This window comes from Galeopterus variegatus, unplaced genomic scaffold (genome assembly GCF_000696425.1).
Source record: "Galeopterus variegatus unplaced genomic scaffold, G_variegatus-3.0.2 Scaffold2367, whole genome shotgun sequence".
Taxonomy (NCBI): Eukaryota; Metazoa; Chordata; class Mammalia; order Dermoptera; family Cynocephalidae; genus Galeopterus; species Galeopterus variegatus.
Genome location: NW_007728478.1, coordinates 225,888 through 250,552, shown reverse-complemented (window position 1 = coordinate 250,552; position 24,665 = coordinate 225,888).

Genomic DNA, 24,665 nt, shown 5'->3' with positions numbered 1-24,665 from the left:
GGCCTTCAGAGGATTGGATGCAGCCCACCCACACTGGAGAGGACAGATCTTCTTTACCCAGTCTAGTAATTCAATACTAATCTCTTCTGGAAACACCCTCACAGATTCACCCAGAAATAATGCTTTACCAGCTCTCTGAGCATCCCTTACCCTAGTCAAATTGACACATGAAGTTGACCATCACAGTATGTCCTAAGCAAAAATTTGAGGCTAGGATGAGAAAAGGTAATATTTTGAAACCGAGACTTATAGAGCACATAGATAAGAATGTCGAGGGTCAGCAAGCTATCTTCATTGGAAAATAGTTTGTAGATATGCTCCTGATGAGACCAGACACCATCATGTGTCTTATTCTATTGCCCTGAGGCTTAAAAAGGAACCATGCACAGGAGACAGGAATGTGTGTTCTGGTCAATAGAAAGGTGTGTTCTTAAGCAGACTGTACCTTGAATAAAATAAATCAGCTTTAATTTAATAGGCATTTATTGACATTGGACAAAGCACAGTAGGGATAAAAAGATGTAAAATGCCACAATGCCATCAATGAGCCTTGCTCTAATTCCATAACATGGAAACAACTTTCTCATTAATTATTCTGTAGTAGGATACCCTAATAAAGAAAATAAGGATACTGTGGGGATCTGGCATAAGAGCTCTGGTCACTGAGAAGATGTTCCATGTACATTATAAGCAATTTTGGTTTATAAATCAGTCACTTGTGAGTTCGATTAACATGAGCCAGATGCTGAGGATATGGTCATTCCTGATAAAACAGATTAAAACAGGTTTTTAAACATGACAATTCAAGGCGAGATCTTGGAGCAATATTGACCCCATGAAAGGTATGGGCACGTACAAAGCTCACCTTGGATTGACAATCTAACTTCACTCTTTAATATCACTGTAGTACAGCATAATCAGCTTCATCTTCAGTAGTGTCATTAAGCCCAAAACATTATTTCTCTCCACTATGTCTGTTTTTAACTTTGGAACATATTAACATTCTGGGGAGTAGACTTTTTATCATGGTTTAAATTTATAGTGAAATTATTTTTCCATAATGACTATTATTCATTATTAATCAAGGAAGAATCAGGAGATGGTGGGATCAGAGAACATTGGATTGAAATGAATCTGGGGAGTAGACTTTTTATCATGGTTTAAATTTATAGTGAAATTATTTTTCCATAATGACTATTATTCATTATTAATCAAGGAAGAATCAGGAGATGGTGGGATCAGAGAACATTGGATTGAAATGAAAATTCATCCTAGATGTTCCACAAACCTGGTAACGTAAACCTGATTTTAAAAGGGGGGGGGGGCGGCAGTGGGTATTTTTATCTATCTGTCTGTCTATCTATCCATCCATCTATCTGTCTATCTATCCATCTATCTGTCTATCTATCAATCATGTGCATTCAAATTATAGTTCAGAGATTCTGCCAGATCAATGACTAAAGCAGAAGATTACAGAGGCAGATATTGTTTGGCTAAAGAGATATATGTGTCCTGTTTTTTAGATCTGAGCCCACAACTCTGAGTTCCTACCCTCATGACAGTGTTCAACATCATACAGAGGGAAAGAATAAATCCTAAACCTGTGTGACATCACTCTTTCCAGACAGTCTCTTTATCTTTCTGTGCCTACATTATTTATCAAGGAAGAGGCTCTCTGAGGAGTCAATGTGAGTTTTTTGTGATGATCTGGACACTGGTTCAGGAAAGAAAAAGAATTTCCTTTTTGATCCAATGGAGGATGGATGAGCCACTTTGAAATATGTATGTCTCTTACAACTAGTCATTTTCTTCAAAGATCCTCACCATCAATAAGAATTACAACCTCTGAAATGCTTTTCCCTAATGAAAAAGTATTTTCATTTTGATAATGTAACATGTGATTAGAAAGACTCTTTAATTGACTTACTTTCTGTAGGTTCTAAAATGGTTTTGAAATATTTTTATTCATCAGAATAAAAGCAGAGTTGACCCTTCCTCTGCAGGTTCAAGCAGTTAGCCCAGTCACCAAGGGTCTGCCTTTGTGTTCTTTTGGGCAGAGCTGCCCTAAAAGCCACCTACAAGGGAGGTTGCACTGCAGATTGCAGGCAATTATTATATTAGCTCCCAATCCCTGAGTATTTATTATGGTCCAGGCATTCAGTAAGCATTTCATATGAATTAACTGTTTCAATCCTTGCATCAACTCTATGAACATTATCCCCATTATACAGGAGAGGAAATTGAGTCTCATGGAGACTCAATGGTTTGTCCAAAGCCTCATAGCTAACTTATTGAAGTAGAAGTGCTCAGTCTCCCTGGGATCAGGTTTCAGGCCACTCCTCTGGGTTTCAAACCACTCCCCTAGTGCTCAGGCTCTGCCTCTGAGTCCTGAGCTACAATGGCCTGTAGCACCTATTGTTGGTACCAGCACGTGGAGATTGAGGTTGCAAGGGGCAGTGTACTGGCCGAGCATACTCAGTAAAAAGGAATTTATCCCTTGAATGACCTCACCCTGGAGGCACTAGAGAGCAAAGAATATATTTGAATATATTTGATGCATGTGATGGAATTTAACCAATGAGAATGTTCTAAAACAGACCAACCGAGCATATGCAAGACTAGGTTTACATAACTGGGAACCACCCCCATAGTTGAATACTTATTAAATAGCATGAATATGTATTAGATAGTGAAACTATAAAAGTGGGATGCTGGTAGAAGGCAGGTCTGCTGCTCACTCTCCTAGAGCCAGCCTGCAATTCTCCTGAGGTGTGTATTTCTTTCTTTTTGTGTATCTAATTTGCCTTTAGCAGGCTGCTGTTCACCCTAGAGCCACCTGCACTTTGTGAATGTTTATTTCTTACTTTTGTATTAAACTTGGTGTGGACTCTGCTCAGTCTCTGGAGCTTGATGGCCCTTTCTCTGTGAGATCTGTATCTCCCATTCATTACATTAAACCCGTTCTCACTTTCTACTGTGACTCTGCTCTTGAATTCTTTCCTGTGGTTGAGTCAAGAACCTGGCAAGAGGATGGGGTGGGTCGAGGCCAGCTATCAGGCCTCCCTGGACCCTCTCCTCGGGTATCATAATGACAGGGCCAGGATTCAAATGGAGGTTAATTGGAATCCAAAACATATACTCTCAGCCAATATGCCGTACCTACTTCCAGTTTACTGCAATGTGATAGAAACGTTTAGAAACCTGTTTTGCTTCTTTCAGAATTTTCATTTCTAATTTTTGACCCTGCCTATTTTCTCCTTGGTGACAATCAAATTAGGAGGCTACAGTTTTATAAATTTGGACCCTTCCTAAAAACAGAATGTATCTTGGCAAAAACCAATACCTAACAAGCAGGGGCTTGTGAATTACCATATTCATCAAACTAGAATGAATCAATTGTAAGATGCACCATTAGTTTATAAACACAAGGAGAAAGAAAAGGATGCCAATTAAATTGATGTGTTTACTTATCATTTAGAATTTTTATTTAAAAATTCTTGAAGAAGCTTATTTAGACTCCATTAAAACATCCATTTTAATAGTTTATCATCCATATGTATATGTGAAAAGAAAAATATTTTTAAAAGTGGATCTATTTCTGAAACTTTCTCACATTTAGAGCCCTATTCTTCTGAATTTCTTTCTTCCTCACAGTCAGCTCTGACTATGCTTTTCCTCACAGTATCTCCTTCTAAGCCATCAAGTGAGTGGAAGATGTAGAACTTCTTAAAGAAATCCATAAATAAACTAAAAGCCGTTTGTTCTGGGCTCCTAGGCTGGCTTTGCACGTATGTAGAGATAGCCTAGATTTGGGAATGTTTCTAAACATGTCTGATTCACCCTCTTTCCTACCCCTTCACACAATCATTTGGTTTTTACAGGTTAAAAGAGTGCTTTGCTATTTTCCCCTAGATTTTCTTCCAAGCTCCTGATACCTGTTGTGCTGGTTAATTTTATGTGTCAACATGATTAGGCCATGGGATAACCAGATATCTGGTAAAACATTATTTCCAGATATGGCTGTGAGGGTGTTTCTGGAAGAGATACATTCGAATTTGTGTAGCGAGTAAAGCAGATTGTGCTTCCCAATGTGGGTGGGCATTATCCAACCCCCGAGTGTCCGAATAGAACAAAAGGTGGAGGAAGGTTGAATTTGCTCTTGGCTTGACTGCTTGAGCTGAACATCGATCTTCTCCTGCCTTCAGCACTCCTGGTCTTCGGACATTCAGACTCAGGCTGGAATCCACACCACCAGCTCTCCTGGGTCTTCAGCTTGCAGATGGCAGATTGTGGGACTCCTCGGCCTCCACAATCATGTGAGCCAATACTTTAAAACAGAACTCTTCATACACATATGAAGCACGTATTGGTGCTGTTTCTCTGGAGAACCTTGACTAATACATCTATTCATCAGGTTTTAATGTTGGTGCTTCTATGTTCTTTTAAGCATGCAAGACAGTCATTCTAAAACTTGAGTGTCCATCAGAATCACCTGGGGGACTTACTAAAACACAGATTGTCGAATTAGATTTTCTACTTTAGTAAGTCTGGGTTGGGTCCCAGAAATGTGCATTTTTAACAGATTCCTCGGTGATGCTAATGTTGCTGGGGGTGGGGAGAGGGACAAACTTTTAGAACTATTTGTATAAGCAATCTCCATGAAACCACTGCATGCTGACAGCTATTGCAGGACTTCATTGATTTTTAAGAGGCAGTCTAATTTCAGAGATATTAAAATTTGAAAATAATACATAACTTTGAATTAATGAAATGTGGTAAATCCCATTTTCCCTTTAACTTGAGCTATGATATCATTTCCACTCTTATTGATCGCCAATTGATTTATATTTAATCTATTCATTCACTTATTCATAATACTATCTGCTTGTTCCAAAGATGACTTGAAATGGCTTCTACAATTTTAGCTAAAGTTTCTTCCTCCTATTGTTTTAGGCAAGAAATGGTCTCTAAATACATGTATATGACCATGTATACAAGTATACACATACATGCATAAAGGAGTTTACTCTGTATGTCAAATCCCTGCAAGCTGACTTGAGTGGCCTCTGATAGGAAACTCTGTTTCAAAATGAAGCCCTCTTCATTTATGATTACTAGAGAAATACTTCTTTATATGAACTGAAGGAACAATCTGCCAGCGTTAGGGGAAGATGTAACAAAGAGCCCCATGAGACACATGACTGCACCTGCTTGTCACACACTTCTCTCCTTTTAAGAACACAGGTGAGAAATATTTCTATCCAGTCCTAGTATTGGGAAGAGTTGTGTTTCTCCTAAATAACTTTTTTTTCTTTACGGGTGAATTTTTAACTAATCACATTTCCCTTTTTGGGTTTGCTCCCTGGTAGCTTAGAGTCAAGTTTCTTGACAGCTTTTAACGATTAACTGGATTGTGTTCTCCCTCTGCTCCTAGACCCCTGTGGCCACTCAAATCTTTACTCTCTAGCCTCCCTACCCTCAGACTGGGCTGATCTCCACCGATAGACGTCAGTTCCCCTGAGTGAGGCTGAGGTTTTCTCACTGGGACTCAGTCAATCAGTCAGATCCTGGAATAGAGCCTGAAGTCAATGTATCCAGCTGATCTTAGAATGAAACCTCTGCAAGACACACATGACTCCTGGGATGCCTGGGGGCCCACTGCCCACCAGCAGTCGAGTGGGTGCATCCTCTACATGTTCTGCATTCCCAGATGCCAGTTGGCCACCCTGAACATAGGTCCTCTGCCCATCCATATTCTTCAGTACCTTCCATGTGTCTTCTTCACCCAATCTTCCTCTGTCTCAATCTTCCCACCCTGAGCCAGGAACCTTGTTCTCTGGTTAACATGCTCCTTTGACTTCTTCACTGAACACTTATTTTACCTCCTTTCCCACCAAAAATCTGGCTTCTCCCAGAGGACTTCACTCCCCATTCAGCCCCTCAGGGGAGGCAGCTTTTTCACCCACTCCAAGTGCCTCAGAATCAGGAGGCAGGGCCAGCTTTCTCCTGTTAAAGACTTCTGTTCGTTGATGTGGGTGTTATTCAGCTTAACCACAACAGAAATTTATGTCTCACAGTTCTGCAGGCCAAGAAGTCCAAGATCAAGTCACTGGCAAACTCAGAGAGTGAGGGCCCTTGTCCTGGTTTCCAGATGGCTGTCTTCTCCCTGTACTCTCAATGGCAGAAAAAGAGAGGAGAGAGCTCTCCGGGGTCTCTTTTATAAGAGTATTAATCCCAATCAGGAGGGCTCTACTCTCATGACCTAATTATCTCCCAAAGGCCTCACTTCCTAATATCATAACATTGGGGGTTAGGATTCCAACATAAGAATTTGGGAGGACACAAACATTCAGTCCATAACACTATCTCAGTGAAGGGCTTACTATTTCCCACACTTCCTTCCCTTTAACACTCACGTTCAAGTAATCACCAGGTTCAGTCAGTTCTACCTTCCATTCTGTCTCTCACTCCATCTACTTTTCTTCATCCCCACTATGTTATCCTAGTTTAGACACCATTGCCCATCTCCTAGTTCACCCCTAACAGCCTTCCATCTGGCTTCCCCCTTTTTCCAATTCAGCCTGGCTTCAGAAAACTACAGATTTAGGTCTGAGGGCTTGCCCTTAAGTACTGCTTATCAACTCCCCAAATATCACTCACTCTGAGAATTCATTGGTTCCACTTATGTGAACTTGAAGATCACAATCTCTAGGAGCATCTACTAGGCTAGGAATAATAACTAATAGTAATAAAGTAATACTTCCTATCTGTGGAATGTTAGGCTTTAGAATGCATTGTCACATACATATTTAATCCTCAGAGATGTTTTCACCCACATGTCATAAATGAGGAAACTGAGGCTCAGAGTTCTTGAATGACATTCAAGGTTCACATAGTAGTAACTGATCAGGGATTTACATTCTTCTATTTCCCAGACCAGTATTTTTTCCAGTGATCCAGGCTACGCCATAAAGGAGATTGTGTTTTACATCTGAAATGCCAATGACTCAATTTTAAATGAAGAAGACTGTAGCAGCAATCAGTAGCCCGTCCTGTACAAAGCTGCACGTTTGTCATTGAAATAAATGGAGTAGAGGAGCCTTTCTCTGGTGGATTGGCCAGATAAATGTGATGAGAGTGCTAATACAGCACCAGGTATACAGTTTCACACAAGAGGAAGCCAGAACAGCAGGTGTGTCCATTGCAATAATATTTAGAAAATAAAAGAAAGAAAATAGTGATCATCTTTGCTTCTTAGAAATTTTAATCATTTTCTTTGATTGTTAAGGGAAAAAAAGTTCCACTGAGCCTATCTCATTTGTCCATTTCTTTGAGAGAGAAGTTGCTTTATTTTTAAAGCCACAATCAATAATCTTGAAAATAGAAACAATACTAGTAACTGGTCGACACATTTTTTATAGAAGTAAAGAAATCCAGTGAATGTATTCCAAGTTTAGTTCAGGAGCAAGGAGTGATATTTATTTGTCCCTTTACTCCAGAGACCTTGGGTCTCTACTACTATCCAGGGTACATTATGAAGCTACAGTGGGAAGACAGTCTACATTTAATTGAGGAAGAAGTGATAACCTATTACCTGATCTGCTATGTGTGACATTTGTCCTGTTCACTAGGGAACAGCTCTTTAAAGGGTTTCAAGAAACAGCTGCCAACAGCCTTAATTTAACAGTTGTGCTGAACTACTGGGGAGCATCCAAATGCAGAGCCATCTGTAGGAAATAAAATCCAGCCAGAGGAGGAGACTAATGGTTACTCTTGTGAACCCAGCATTCCTGGGCTTTGGAGAACTCACTGTGCCCATCCAGTCTTTGTTTAAGGGGATTATCAGCCTAATTACTCATACACAGGCCAGCAGGTGTTTTCCCAGATGAGAGTCTTGTACTGTATTGCCTCCTTCAAACTGTTTTTTTGTAATATTATGGAAAATACTAATGGGGCAGCAGTATTAGTGGGTATAAACTTACAGCACTTCATGCAATACTAAAGTTTGATAATGATACGAGCTGAACTTTACTGCAATAGTGTGACTTTCTCTTTCTTCTTCCTCATGTCAGCTATTATCTTCACTATTGTACTCGTCAGCTTCTGTTACTCCTAACAGAAATACCTGCAAATGGGGGGCCGGCCCGGTGGCGCACTCGGTAGATGGCGGCGCTCCCGCCAAGGGTTCGGATCCCATATAGAGACTTGTCCGCTCACTGGTTGAGCGCGGTGTGGGCGCGACACCGAGGGTTGCGATCCCATTACCGGTCACGAAAAAAGACAAAAAGAAAAGAAATACCTGCAAATGGGTGATTTGTAAGAAAGTGAAATGTATTACTCACAGTTTCAGAGGCTGGCAAGTCCAAAGTCCAGGGAGCACATCTGGTGAAGGCCTTTTCTTGGTGGTGACTACAGTGGCACAGGGAATCACATGGCTAATATGGCAGGAGCAGAGAAAGAGCTAACTCTTCACTGCTTCTCCTTTGAAAACCCTCAGAACCTTGGTGGTGACTACAGTGGCACAGGGAATCACATGGCAAATATGGCAGGAGCAGAGAAAGAGCTAACTCTTCACTGCTTCTCCTTTGAAAACCCTCAGAACCATGCCCACGACTGCCATTAAACCATCAGTGGATTAATCTGTTTACTCGGGCACAATCCTCACACTCTAATCACCTCTTGAAAGCCTCACCTTTCATTACCATGATAGGATTTCCTACCCTCTTAACATTGTCACAATGGGGGTTAAGTTTGTAATATATGGACTTTGGGGGACACGATTCAATCCACAGCAACTGTGGTGCCAGTCCTTGGGTTCTACTTATGCAGACATACTTTTTTGTCAGAGTGTCTAAGAACCAGTTTAGCTATTAAAGTAACTATTTCCTAAGCTGTATTTTCCTCCCTTGCAACAGTTTTGATACTAGGGCAAGTGAACAATGATTAAACAAAAAATGGTGGCAGCTATTTTCACGTGCTTTGCTGGTACACATAAAATCTCAAAGAAGGACTGAATTCTCCAATCAGGTGAAATGCTCTCCAGATTTGAAGGGAAGCCTTTTATTTTCCAGTGTACTTCTGACTTCACCTTCAGAACTGCAATTTTTATTAATGGTCCAATTCAGAATTCAAAGAGATTAATGTTCTTTCTATAAAATCAAGGCAAACTCAAGGAGTAACTCAGTAAAATATTTATTACATTTTGTGCCTAAAACACAAATGTTTCAACGTGTTTTCTTTTGCAGCCACATAGAAGGAACTAAAACTCTCACTTCAGATAGGAAGCACATTTTTAGAGATATTTCCTGATTTTCCAGCTTGGGTTGGATTCACTCATGTTTGCCTCATAGACTCTAAACTGTAAAATGATTATTTTTACATTTGTAAAAGTCTACATTACTTTCTGCAAACAAATTGTCAGGAGTAAAGGTTGGGAGGAGGGGGAAATATACGAGCAAAATGAATGTAACCATGATATGAGGGGGAAATGCAGAGACCCGGGGCCTTGGAGTCCTGTATTTTAGTCCTAGCTCTGTGGCTAACTTCCAGGGAGTTTGCCTGGCCTCAGTTTCTCCATTTGCTAAATGAGGGGTTTGGGCCAGATGAGATGAGCAATCAGGTCCTACTGGCTCTAACGTTCTACATTTCTGTGGGGGATGAGCAATCCTATAAAAGTAGATGATGATTGCAACTTGATCATTCTCTCAAACACAAAAGTCCCTTCTCATGAGTGAAACAGGAAAAGTGAGTAGTTGTAACTCCAGAGAGGAGGCAGAACACTGGAAAGTGGCTGTCTAAGTCGACAGACAGCTGGACTCTAGGGGATCATCCTAACTTCAGACAAACATGGAAGTCTGGGGGAGGAGATCTCATCAGAAAAGGCAGCTCAGGCAGTTTGTGAGCAAGTCAGTAGGCAGTAAGTCTACACAAGGAAACGAACCCACACCAACACACACACACACACACACACGTGCAGAGCAAGATTTCGGGCAGGCTCCATTATATGTAACCTGGCTTAGAAATCAAACATGTTCTCCTAGAACAGATTTTTCTCTCCCTCAATAATTAGGAAAACAGTTTGTTAGTCTATACTGTTTATTTCTTTATTTCCAGTGTTCATAATGTGCTTCCATCCTGAAATTATTAAATGGGAAAGAATCATACTCAGCAAGTTTCTAATTAGCACAGACAAATCCGTTGTTGGGTTTGAGGGGAAGTGTTCACAAAAGAACTGCACACTTAGGTCCCCTAAGCCCTCCTACCTGTCTCATGGCTCACTGGTGAATCTTTCTCACCTGTCCTTATCAAACCCCTAAGTACCACATTTGTCCAAATCTCTCTTTCTCCTCTGTTTCTAAAAGCTTGTCCACAATGTTTTCTAGAAGATTTCTTCTCTTTCCTCCACCTGTTTTGATCCAAGAATATTTTTTTCTTCTTTTTGAAACAGGAACAGCAGTTAATTTTTAAAAACACATCAATTTTTTTGATCAGGAGCTTTATGTACAAGCAGTCATGCATGTTTGTCCTTGCAAAAGTGAAGTTAAATAGTCAAATGCTTGCTTCTGTTGGATTTGTGCAGTGAGATGGGTGCCAGCACTCCAAGCTGTCTCCCTCAGCTGTTCCTAAATTCCCTTTTCCTCCTCCCTGTGCTTTCTCTAGTCTCCCACCCCTCAGTGTTAATCCCCTGTTTCTCAAACAGGCACTTCACAAAAATGAGTATCCAGATGGCTAATCTATGAACAAAAATGGATCAACCTTGTTATTTATAGGGAAATAAAAGCCCAAACCACAATAATATAGCTGTTTACCTATTAGAATGGCTAAAATAAAAAGAACTGACAATAACAAGTGTTGTTAAGTTAGCAAGTTGATGGAGAAAAATAGAACCCTCATACAGTGCTAGAGGGAGTGTAAAGTGATTAAAATTACTTTGAAAAACTTTTTCGTAGTATCTATTAACATATATGTGTAAGATCCGTGGGATATGCCCATAACTCATGACCCAGAACATTCTACCCCTGAATACACACACAGGGATGAATATTTTCACCAAAACACATGTACAAGAATGTTCATGGCAGCTTTCTTTATATCTATATTACAATAGTCCCAAATGGAAGCAATCTAAGTATTCATCAATAGTGGAAATTTGCTAAAAGAGTAGATCTTAAGTGTTCCCACCGCACACACACAAACACACACACAAGGTAACTAGGTGAGGTGATGAATATGTTAATCAGCTTGATTGTAGTAATCATTTCACAATGTATATGCATATCAAAGCACTGTACACCTTAAATGAATACTTTCTATTCATCAGTTATAACTCAAAGCTGGAAGAAAAAGAAAATCAGTGAAGCAAACAATGAAAGGATTGCATGAAATTTTAGTCTGTGAACTCAAGAACTACTACCTTCTGTCCTACATTGTTGATAAGAATGTAAATTACTACAAAGGCCATGGAGGAAAATTTGGCAATATTTCTCAAAATTACAAATGTGCACACTCTTTGTCTCAGCACCCCCACTTCTAGGAAGCTATCCTGCAAATATATTACATAGGTGAAATGACGTTTGCACAAAGATATTAACTGCAGTGTTGTATGTCATAGAAAAAGATTGGAAACAACCTAAATGTCCGTAAATAGGGGATTACTTAAATAAATCTTAGGCTGCCTATAAAAATGATAGACGAGATATAAAATTTTGCTATAATCGTTAATAAAGTACTACACAGCAGTGAGAATTAACTACAGTGACACATAACAACATGAATGAATCTCACACTTGTGATATTGAATGGAAGAAATGAGGCACAAAAGAGTACATACTGTTAGTTAGTTCATTTATATAAATTTTGAGGAATGACAAAACTATTTTACAGTGATAAGAGTCTGAATAGTGGCTATCTTTGCAGGGAATGGGGTAGTTATTGACTGTGAAAGAACAGAAGGGGGCTTTCTGCAATGTTGTAAATATCCTACATCTTGATCCAGGTTGTGGATACATGAGTATATTCATGTATAAAAATTCATTGTTACACATTTAATAGTGCACTTTACTATTTATCATGGTATAATACACTGATAATGGAATAAGACAAAAAAAATGCTATGTCCCAAGCAATGAATACAGCAGACATTGATCATTTCACTTGTTAAGTATCACATAACTCTCTAAATCAAGTGTTACACAATTGTCTTAAGACTGTTTTAAGTGTACTAGATGCTACTTTCCAATGACTCTACTTCTTCTGATGTCCTATGGATGTTTGGAAGTCCATAAGACCCTGTAGAGAAAATCTAGGGACAACTACTCTACACATTAAGACATGCTTGTAATTTGAGTAGTCACCTAGATACCTGAGAGTTTGGAAGTCCATAAGACCCTGTAGAGAAAATCTATGGACAACTACTCTACACATTAAGACATGCTTGTAATTTGAGTAGTCACCTAGATACCTGAGAAAATCTTTCTAAACAATTCAAAGTCTGGCTGGTTAGTTCCACTTAAAAATGAAAGAACATTACTAAAAAGAAGATGTATTAGTCTGTTTCTGTTGCTTATAACAGAATACCTGGAACTGGGTAATTTATAAAGAAACAATATTTATTGCTTACAGTTTCAGAGGCTGGGAAATCCAAAGTCCAGGGAACGCATCTGGTGAGAGCCTTCTTATGGGCAGTAACTCTTCACAGTGAGTCAGAGTGTCACATGGTGGACGGCGAAAGCAGAGAGAAGGAGAGAGAGCTCTTCACAAGCTCTCTTTTTAAAGCCCTCAGAACCATATCCATGACCACCATTACACTGTCAATTTATTAATCCATTTACTAGGGCATAGTCCTTATGATCTAATCACCTCTTCAAGGCCCCAGCTTTCACTTACCATAATAGGATTTCCCACCCTCTTAACACTGTCACAGTGGGGTTAAGTTTCTAATACATGGACTTTGGAAGACACAATTCAATCCACAGCAGAAGAACATTAGATAGTGAACATCATTCAATTAAATGTTTGCTGCTACATTAGACAGTGTTCTAGATGCTGAGATGATTCATGGATGAAGAGGATACACACACTCCTGTTCTCAAGATGCTTTCACTTGGTTGTGGGAAACAGGTATGCATAGAGCTAAGTATTATTTAAGTAAGAGAGGTCAGGAGCTAAGAGAGAAGCATACAATTGTCCAGGGACATAACTGAAAATGGAGAAGCTTCTTGGATGGATAGCATTCCCTGACCCTTGATGGATGGGAAGGGATTTCACTGATGTACGTGAGAAAATGGAAAGGAAGAAGGACATGTTGTTATGGAAGGAAAACAAAGCCAAATTTGACATGACCACCCTTTGTCTACTCTCAGTTTGAAAGCCTCCATCTCGTGTCATGAGAACACTAGTCTGAACTAGTGGCTGCCTTCCCACCAGAAGCATCTGACCTCACTGCTTCTGCTACAGATGTTGATATATGAGAGTTTGTGACATGGGCTGTGATGGGTGCTGTGTAATGTCACTTCAAGACCTACAACAGATCAGTGAAAAGGGGACCTTTGAACATGGACCTCTGGCACCTCTGTAGCACTTAAGAGCCCTCACTCTTCTGACTTGGAGATAACTTACCAAAAGGCCAACATGGCATTAATTTATTGCCAAACTGGTTTGAAAGTGAGAGCAAAAATAGACTTCAGCATTTGTTTTTTCTAATTTACCATAAGGTTAAACTCCATCTCTTGCAATAAGAAATCACTCTTATGGACAACTGGGGTAAGAATCTCATCCCGTGTCACATTTTATGGACTCAAAAGCATGAGAATAAGAGAAGTCTTTTACCTGTCTTATTTAACCAGAAAGATACAAAGACACCCAAATTTCTTGTTTTCCTTTTTTTTTAAAAAAAGATCATGAAAATGCACATGGATAAAGCTCCATTGAGTTACGGATGGGGTGATTTATCCTCCAGACAATGGTACTTTATTTATAAAGTGTTGGGTGCTCAATTTGGATGAGATGTCAGGACAGTCATAAGGTGGGACCATTCTGGGAAAACGAGGGTACACGGCACTCTTATAAAGAGAAAAATTTGAGGAAGCAAAGTAAGTTTTCAAACAGTGCCTTAAAAGAAAAAGTAGTATCAAATTTGGGGAATACCATCAGAAATCACTACTACTGTTAGGCACAGTAGCTCTGCACGGTTATTGAAGAGGAGGGAGCAAGTTTCATTTCTCACATCGTATTTCATTGAAGAGTTAGAATCTCATTTCCTGTACTTGGCATATTTTAGTATCTTAGTGACAGTGAAATATGAGTGAAGTTCTGAAATTGTTATTTCTGGTGCTTTCTCTTTGCTCCCTGAAAGAGAGTGCCTATCAGTCAGCATGCTTCCCATCTCCATGAGGTCTGGTGGGTGGGAAAAATGCAGGGCATCATCCACATAGGTTTTGATAATACAATATCCATCAGTTAGATACTTGGAACTATGAATATTTACCTAAGTTTAGTGTTACCTGTTGTCATATCATAATCATGCTTTTCATGCGTTAGTTTATATTCTTATGTTTTTTTAAATGCACTATCAGTGTGGATGTTTTTACCAGCTCATAACACAAACTAGCATCACACACACACACACACACACACACACACTTGCTTGTGTTGTTGTTTGTGGCGAGCAGGTGGATCACTGTGGATCAATATATGTCCACAGTAATATGGACCTGAGCCAAGACTCCACTGATGAGCTGAACTCCATAAGCCCATATGCTGATGGGTGCCCCATAGACTGGTATTTTGGGTCTTCAGGAATGAGTATCAATTCAGAACCATTGCTCAGTATTCCCTCCCTCTATGCACAGTTACTCTGGTAAGTGGCCAGAGCGCCTCTGAAGAAGACTGAAAGTGATGATACATTGTATAAATTGTAGCTGGTATAATAGGGTCCTTCTTCAAGGGTCCTGAGCCTCCTCCTCATTCAAGGTGCTGTAGGTCTGTGAACTGTCCTAAACCTGGGAATTTGTGCCTCTCCATTGAGAAAATTTAAGTCAAATTTCCTATTTATAAGACCTAGAGCTTTTCCACTAACACTAATCAAGTAAGGCTTTAGTTGTCTGCCTATCTATTTCACTTCTGGGGATATCATGATCAGCTAACCAACTTTAATCTCTGTGGGTCAAACTATTCTGATTATTGTTTTGGCTCTGTTGCCCTTTCTAATAACCATGCTCTCATGGTCTTTGGTAAATAAGTGCCACTGCTTGGCCCTGGCTACCCGGACATTTATCATCTCCATTGCATTCAGGGATTCTGGTTTGATGGTAACACTTCACATGATCATTCTTGAGCTATAGAGATTGGCACAACAAAACTCTTCAAAGGCTCTGGGGCTCTTTTCATAAATGTAGTTCTCGAAGGCTTGGTAAAGGAAGTACGCTTTGGAACTTCCCAGTGAGCATAGTAAGAGGGCAAGTGAAGTTCTTATATGATGAATATTCTCTAGTATTTCAATTTTTCTAAGACTTTGGTGCTTTCTAAATCAATGACCCAAAGTCATACCTTAAGAATTTAAATGAAGAAGAGCAAAGCAGACCAAGGTAAGTAAGTAAAAGGAAGGAAATAAAAAATAATAATAAATGTTTAAAGGCAATAATAATAAATAAAATAATTAATATTTAAACAAATAATAAATAAAATTTAAAACAGACAATTGAGAAAATTGACAAAGAGTAATATACAATTGTAAAAATGAAAGAATATCATTATGTACTACTGTAAAATAATTTTTAGGATATATTGGTAGATAAAATAAATCAAGGAGAAAAAATGTGTGTATACTAAGCTACCAGTATTTAAGATAAATGATTTATAAAAATATATATGTACTTTATTTAATATTTTAAAAAGCAAAGAAAGGACAAATCTTTAAAAATGGGGAAAGACAGAATAAGGTGGAACAGACAGAAACAAAAGATAGACCCTTTTTTTAAAAAGGGGGATTTGCATTTTTTTCTTTATTTTTATAGCAGTTTTAGTTTTACAGAAGAATTGAACAGAAAGTATGGATAGTTCCTCTACCCTCCCCCCACACAAATACACAATTTCTCCTACTATTGACATGCCACATTAGTATGGCACATTTATTACGGTTATGAATCCATATTGATATATTATTATTAACTTAATTTTACATTTAGTGTTTTCTCTTTGCATTGTACAATTCTATGGGTTTTGCCAAATGCATCCACCATTCCAGTATCATACAGAATAGTTTTGCTGCCTTTTTTGCCTATAACTTGCTTTAGGGACTTGACTTTAGAATCTGGTAAGTAATTTACATAATTATAAAGCTCAATTAAGTTATAGGAAATACCTTTTTTAAAAACCTTAGACTGTTTTTAGTAATCATATTTTCATTGGTAATATTAGTGCTTTTATTACCTGACTGTTTTATTTGATGTATGTATTGAGAACTGTAACTTTTGACATGGGAGAAAGGAGATATGTATATAAGTTCAATCAGGCTAAGTAAAAGGACTGTATTTCTGAATTCGAATTGGAAGTATCAAGTATAAATTTGTGATATATTCCAGCTTTATTAAAAGACACATATTTTTAAATGACTCCCAAAAATCATAGATTTGCTTTTCATGAACCAATCTTCCTATCCATAACAACTAGAAAAGTTGGACAAAATATCAACACCATCCATTTGAAGACATCCAAGAGCTTCCAAGGCTGCCAGGACTTAAGGAGAGAAAATTTCAGAGAGTAGAAAAGCCCATGAAGTGAGATGTTCTTCAGTGTTGTTCCTTTTGAGGAATTTTCTCATTTGTAAGGGGTTTGGGAATGGGAGAAAAGCAAAGCGAGAAGTGATGACTCTGGGATTTGGAAGCTGAGATACAGTTTTGTCAGTATTAGGGTCTGGGGGAAACACAAATTGGAGGTCTGGGTGGGACAAGGAGGAAGAGTGCTGCTAATAATTTCAGTTTTTAAATTAGAAATCCTTAAAGAGCAATACCATAGGAGTAAGGGTGAGCCAGTAATAGAGCAGTGCACAGAAAAGAATACAACCAAACTTCAAACAAGCTCAGTCCCAATCATGGACTAAGGTAATCTGTTCTTATATTTTATCACCTATCTAAAAGTAAAAATCTTCTCTGGGGAAATATAACACCAACCAGAGCCTCAAATTATTGCTATAATTTTTCATGCACAATTTCTGGTATTAAATAAAAAAAAATTAACAGGCATAGCAGAATACAGGATTAAATGACCAAAAACTAAGAGAAAATAGAAATAGATCTACAGGTGATAGAGATATTAGAGAATTCAGACACAGACATTAAAGTAATTGTGATTAATAACTCAGGAAAAGAAATGACAAGATAGAAAAATTCCCCAGAGAACTTGAATCTATTTTTTAAAAAATGACAATCCTAGAATTAAAATATGTAATAGTTGGGGCTGGCCCGGTGGCGCACTGCTACAGTGCGCCGCTTGAGAGCGCAGCGGCGCTCCCACCGAGGGTTCGGATCCCACATACAGACTGGTTCCCGCTCACTGGCTGAGCGAGGTGCAGGAGCAACACCGAGGGTTGCGATCCCGTTGCCGGTCCCGGTCCGGTGCGGGCGCGACACTTAGGGTTGCAATCCGTTGCCGGACACACACACACAAAAAATATGTAATAGTTGAGATTAAAGACCCGATAGATGTGTTTAATTAGAGATTAGACACAGAAGAATACAGATTAGTGAAATCATAGGGTAGATCAATAGAAAAATATCCAGACTTAGTCCAAAGAGGAAAAAAATTGGATCGTGTAACAGAAGAGAGTATAAAAGACATATTACACAATTATACGTATGTGTGACAAATGTATAATTGGAGCCATTAGAAGTTTAGAAGGGGAGGGAGGTGGGGGAGGTAAGGAGAAGTTGGGTCAACAGATAAAAAAATACAACCAGAAAGAAGAAATAAGTTTTAGTGTTCTATAGCACTGCGGGGTGACTATAGTTTTCAAATTGCATAAGTTTTAAATTTGCTCATGTGTAGCTGTTTATTTTATTGTCTTCTTTTGACGAATTTTCTTTGAAATCTTATTTTCTTATAAAAGCAAATTTCATTATTGGCTCACTTTGCACAGGCAGACTTTTATCTAGCTTTCTTCATTAGTCTCAGCTCCTTCAAGTGTACCAGCTTTATGTGGAATTTTCAGGTTCAGCTCCCACTTTGTGCAGGTCAAAGTCTTTCATTCCACGTATTACCATTAACCCCCACATTCTAGGGTCTGGCATTTCCTGTCAGGGTAACCTTCATTAGTCTCAGCTCCTTCAAGTGTACCAGCTTTATGTGGAATTTTCAGGTTCAGCTCCCACTTTGTGCAGGTCAAAGTCTTCCATTCCACGTATTACCATTAACCCCCACATTCTAGGGTCTGGCATTTCCTGTCAGGGTAACCCCTACATCCCTATTCTCTTAACCTTCTGGTTGAACTCACTATCTGGGATTTCCCTCACCTTGTAGTGAGTGCAGTAATGCATAAGTATGTGTTGCAGCTTATATATGATCTGCACTTACACATTTGCAGAGGGAAGGGTTTTCAAAATATTCAGTCTAACATATTTCTACAAGCTGAATCTTGACGTTCTGTGTTGTATCAATCTTAAGTAAGTCAATTCACCTCTCTGAGCCTTACTTTCCTCGTCTTTAAAATGTGTATACTTCCTGGACTGAATAGAAGGATTAAATGAATGTCAATAGTGAGCATTGAGTAAAGGCTACTCTTACAATCAGTGTTACCTACAATAAGAACTATATACAGTTTGTGTCACACAGTTATGTACAGTCTCGCCCTTGATGCCTTATTTCTAAGTTCTTAGACATTGCTTTTGCAATTGCTCAGACTTTTGATGAGAAATCTGGATTGATTTCCACAGAAGGTCATGTTTCCTTTCAGTATGCCTTTCAAAATGCAAGCTTTCTGGTTCTCTAAACTGAAGCTTTCTGTCTATGTGTGTCGTCTGCCAGGTCCTCTCAAATACAGCTAGCATTTCTTTCATACGGCATTGCAGTTGAAAAGAGCATTTTAAAATCCTCTAAGATAAAGGACTTTCTGCTTGCAGTCCATGCTGAAGATGCATTGTCCACCATGGTGCAGGGCCATGGTAATTTTTACTTAACTTTAACCCGCCTGTGGGATACATAGGGAAGTATTATCACTCTTACTTTATAGATGAAAAAGTTGAGGTGCAGAAAAGTTAAGTATTGTACCTTGGGCCACTATATTTGAAAAGCTGCACATCATTCTGGCCCTCACATGGGGTGGTTGAGATCATGTCTCCAGTTTAAGTCAGGATGCTCCCTGTTCTCCTATAGTTTCCAGCTGTATTTCCTGTATTTTGGCTCTGCAACTCTGATTTATTTGTGAAAATTGGAATGGCTGGAGGAGAGGATTTGGATAGTAGATGAGGTGTATGCAAATCTCTAAGTGCACAAATGATGACTGATGAAAGTTGTTCTAATATGTGAGTTAGCTGTAAATGTATTTTTGTAATTCAATTTAGGTTGGAGGATCTAACCTTAGAGGTTCTGAGTAATGAGGCATTAATTTCACTGATATTTTTTCAAACCACCACAAAACATAAGCACAGGTCAAAAAAAAAAAAAAGAATTCAATAACGCTAGCTGTTTTATGGGTGGTGTTTTTAATGTCATTATTGTCATTGCAAATACAAGCAAAATGAATCTGGTCATTTAAGCAAAATCCTTGGTGAGCAATAGTGTCCATTCAGAGGCAATGCTCACATCTTGGTAGGTTTGTCCACTGCTGCTCAAGTGGGGCCTAAAGGTGTATAATTTATGTTCCCCAGATCAAGGAAGGCTCTTCTGAGTTAAGACTTCTGACTTGGCTATTCAGAGTAAACCATGAATAAAGCTGGGAAATTTGTCTTTAGGATACAAAGTGTTCCTGTATCTTTTTCACTAAGAGAGTTGTCAGCTTTGTTATTCTAAGGGTCAACTTAAAGTTCTTTTTATTATCTCTCTTGTTTGACTTTATGTTTGGGTTCTCTCTCTCTCTTTCTCTCTCCTCCCCCCGCCCCTTGCTCGCTTGCTCTATCCAGCCCTACATAAACTTGTGACATTATATTACACTATCTTTCTGGTTCTGACATTGCACTCCCATAGGATCCTGGTCCTAGTAGCTACTTCCTGGAACCTCCCACTTAAACCTTAGGCAACAGGTTGCACAAACAGGGTCCTCTCCTCTGGCTCAGCAACCCTGCTTTAGTCAAGTCCATATAAGCCATGAGAACCCCTAAACTTGCACTTTAAACAGGCTCCCAGATAATATTGATGCTGCTGGTCTGGGAACTAAAGTAATTATTTACATGTCTGCCTCTGTCTTTACTGCAAGCCCTATGAAAGATGGGAATCCTGTCTTGTTCAATTGGTAGCAGATTGTCTGGCACATACTGGACACTTAAAAGAGAGAGATGTTATTTATCATAGATTAGTATATTCAATTTCTGATACAAATAAGTGTTATGTGAGTTTGAACAAGCACAAGTTCGAGGGCTCAATTATTCCCACAGTGGCTCCAACCTGAAGTTTCTAGACCTGCAAGGCTACTACTATAAGACCATGTCCTGAGCTACCATTGCTCCCATCAACGTTTTTAGGCTGAGTCTCATTGCTCAGAAGAAAACCTAAAAAAAACCTCATCTGTTTTCATCAACTGCACTGTACTTTCCAGTTTAAAGACATCAACAATACCTTTCTCAGCACTATTTTTTTGCTAATCATTTATTTCAGGCAAATTACTCATATCTTAGATTTTTATTAATTAGTTGGACGGTGAGGTTTTACAAATGTTTTTGATCTGTGAATGGAAAAAAATCATCCTGGCTTAAAAATAAAGTTATGCAACCTAATGGACATTATAAACATTCCTGCTTTCCTCTTTACCAGGTTCAGTAAACACATTTTTTTAGGAGTTAACTACAACCTTTCCTCATTTAGCAAAGCATTACTGACCACATGGCATCTGTGTGCAATCCCTGCAGCATGAATTCAGGGAACTCATGGAGGAGCAACCAGCCCTGTCCTCCAGAGGCCCACAGGCTGCAGGACCTAAGGCAGCCTAGCAGGGAGCAAAGGTGGTTATCAATCACGTGTGCTGTCCAGAGAAACATGCAGGGGAGGCAGTGGTCCAGCCCAGGAGAGAGATGGGGCAGCAGGTGGGGGGAGGGGAGGTTCAACCCACAGAAAGGGGACGTTTTTACTCCTCACTGGGTGAATACTTCTGAAGATGCTTTCAATAAAGAAAGAAGAAAAGGAGGCTTCTTAGGACCCAAATGATGAGCAAATCCCATTTAAGAAATATGGGGAACAAATGGGTTTCCTTCATAAAATTTAACTATTGTTTCAAGAGGGTAAAAAGCAAGAATCTGGAATCCTCAGGATTTTCGCTGGTTGGTCTGTGGCTGTATCCCCCTACTGCAACCACAGCACAAACCTCCCCACTCTTCCTCGTATATGTAAACACACACACATCAAATTTCTTCCTGTCGTTTTTTCAAGTGGATCCTTTGTTTGCACTGCTGTATGGTTCAGCATCAGCCACTCTGACTCCCCTGCAGACATTAAGGATAAGGGAGCAATTACACTCTTGAAAAAGCACATTTACAGACCCTTTACGTGCCCATTCAAACCCTTTCCCCTGGCAAGTCTTGCCTTTGGTACCTCTAGATAGGGAAGCCATTTTAAAGCCATTAAGTGTGTGTGTGTGTGTGTGTGTGTGTGTGTGTGTGTGTGTACAACTGTAGCTTCAGGAAGCACTTACACATTTAGAATCTTTTCTTATCTTTGCCTTCTGTTAAAACCAAAAAGGATTACGATACTTGATCTTTAAGTGTGGTATATTACTTTTGAAAAAAGGTTTATCAACCCCCCCCATCCTCCCCGCTCAGATATCACTTCTTGGGTTTTCATGGCTTGTGAAGAACACATTCTCTTATAAAACAATTTTTTTTTTAAACTCATTGATTTTTAGATGGACTTGTGGTTAGGGTACACACATTGATTTCTATTCAGGAATACCTCAGGAGTTCTCTTTAGATGGGCCAGTGTGCTTGTCTTACTAATAGAGCGATGATGAGACAATTTTAATCTAAAAAGGATATTTTTACTTTACTATTGAGCATGTTTTAGATTATAATTTCCCGGATCATTTTTCATCTTAAATGAAAGGACAGTGTACATTTCTACTCTTGATTTCTAAGGTGAAAATTTTATTTTGCACATCTTTTTCTTCTGAGAAACTACATTCGAGAAAAAGTACTTTTTCCCCCTTCTCTGTATTAGTGGATCTTTCCTATTCTTTTGTATGATGTAAAGACACTTCTGTAGTATCTCTGCAGATGCCTGATTTGGGCTTGTCTTTCAACAAAAGCACAAGATGGACAGAGACGTTATCTCACAAATTTTGTTTGGAGCAGTACAATGTAGGAGGATAATTGTATCTCTGTCCAAGGGTTGTTGTAAGGATTAAATTAATTTATACACATAAGCAATTATAAGTACTGGACCCTGTAAGTGCTCACTAATTGTTAGCTAGTATTATTATTATCTGGAAAAAATAAAACAGAATTTAAGATAGCAAAGCCCAGTGTTATGTGATGGAGAAATCTGGTGAAGGATTAAAATACACAATTTCAAGTTTATTTTAAATGCTCTGTTCCCTTGCTTCTTAACCTTTCATCACTCTAGATGGAAGTCAATGTATTTTTCCTGCTCAGTTGCTGTTCACATGGGAAAAAAAAAAACAGCCTCTCCCTCTCCCAAATGCCCACCCTATTAAAGAGATGGTGGCCTCGAAGGCACACACAGAACAAATAATGATAATAAAAATATCCTTTCTTGAGGCCATCGTTTTATAAGTCCGGGTGGTGTTGACTGGTCAGTCGTTCATCAGTCAGAGGGTACCGGGTTTGGCACTACATAAGCAGCCCCCTCTCCACCAGTATGACTCTACTAATTGGGATGAGAAGTTAATCTCTCTCAAACTGAATCCAGCTGAGTCTCTGAGAGCAATGATGTATTTAAAAGATCTCTGGCAGTCCAGGGCATGTGGCACTAACCGGATTTAGCTCATTAGCAAATCTGCAAAGCCCTGCTGACACTGCACCCAGAATAAAATACACGAAGCCAGTCCATACCCCGTGGGCACCTACAGCATGACTACATAATAAAAAGGCATTTATTAATAATCTCATTGGTCACACAATACAAAGGAAGGCTACAAGAAGTCAAATGCTGTCATTTGTTGTGACTAGAAAGGCATAATTAAAATAAGTGCCATGTGATTAACCTTTGAAAAATTAATCTGGTATCAAAAAAAAAGGCACAAACACAAGGAAGATGGGCTCTTAAAGTGAATTTAACACAATAGGCAGCTGTTGTATGCACTTGGATGAAATTCCACATGCTTGTGAAATCTTAGCGTCATTGACAGCAAAGAGCAATTAGTCAAGTTAGGAAGCGGGGTATCTGTTATAGATGACAGGGGCGGGCCACGAGAGTCAGTGTGCATAGTGGCGGAGAGAGTAGGATTTTGGTATCATCCATCTGGGTTTGAGTTTACGTTCTGTTTACTGCCTATGTGTCCTTGGGTTATTTTCTTCACCTGTTAGTAACTCAGTTTCTGCATCTGTAAAATGAGGATATTAATGCATTTCATGTGATTTTTGTGATGATGAAATAAGATCATAAATGTAAAGCTCTCAGCACAGCATCAGGCATATTGTAAGTGCTCCGAAAGTCTTAGCAATGATAAGAGTATTTGTTAAGTCCTTGATATGCAAAAATAATAGATTAGCCCCACATGGAAAGCATGTGACGTGTGTTGTCAGCACTGTGATCCAAGAGGGTACTTCAAAAAGCTCATGGAAAGATTCATATTATCTTTTAATTCTATTTTCCCACAAACTTTATGAAGTCCCCTGGTATAACGCTTCAATGCTGGTCAATGGTGTTTGTGCCTGTGTCTTGCTGGCAATGATCTTATCTGTGATTCAGTGTCAAGGGTGGCACATTGGTAATCTCACAGCAATGTGACAGGCTATGGCAGAACACGTTTCACGAAGGTTGGAGATGAACATTTACACACTCTCAAAATGCTCCATTCTGATGCCTACAGGGGCCAGGTAACTGAACTGGCCAGGAAGTGGGAGACTGCAGGGAACAGGAGAGCACTTACCCCCACCGGAAGCAGCTGCCACTTAGAGGAAGCCACTTTTTGCTACATGAAAATGCAAGTCTATTGTTGCCAGATATTATGATTTTTACAAGGGATGTCCAAAATACTGATTTTCATGGGCAATGTCTCACTTTTAGGAACATTCTGCTGGCCACATTCAGCCCTTCATCAGGGCAGGGACTAGGGTAAGGCAAGGGAGGCACTCATCTCAGGTGTAAAATTTAAGGGAATGCCCACAAATTCAGTCATCCACATAAATACTATCTTAACACAACATTGTACAAATCAAAATTAAAAAGCAAAAAATTCATCTTGGAAAAAAATTTTAAATCTTGCATGAATATAGGATCAGTGTTACTGATTTTTTTTTTTTTTTTTTTTTTTTTTTTTTCCGTGTCCGGCAACGGGTCGCAACCCT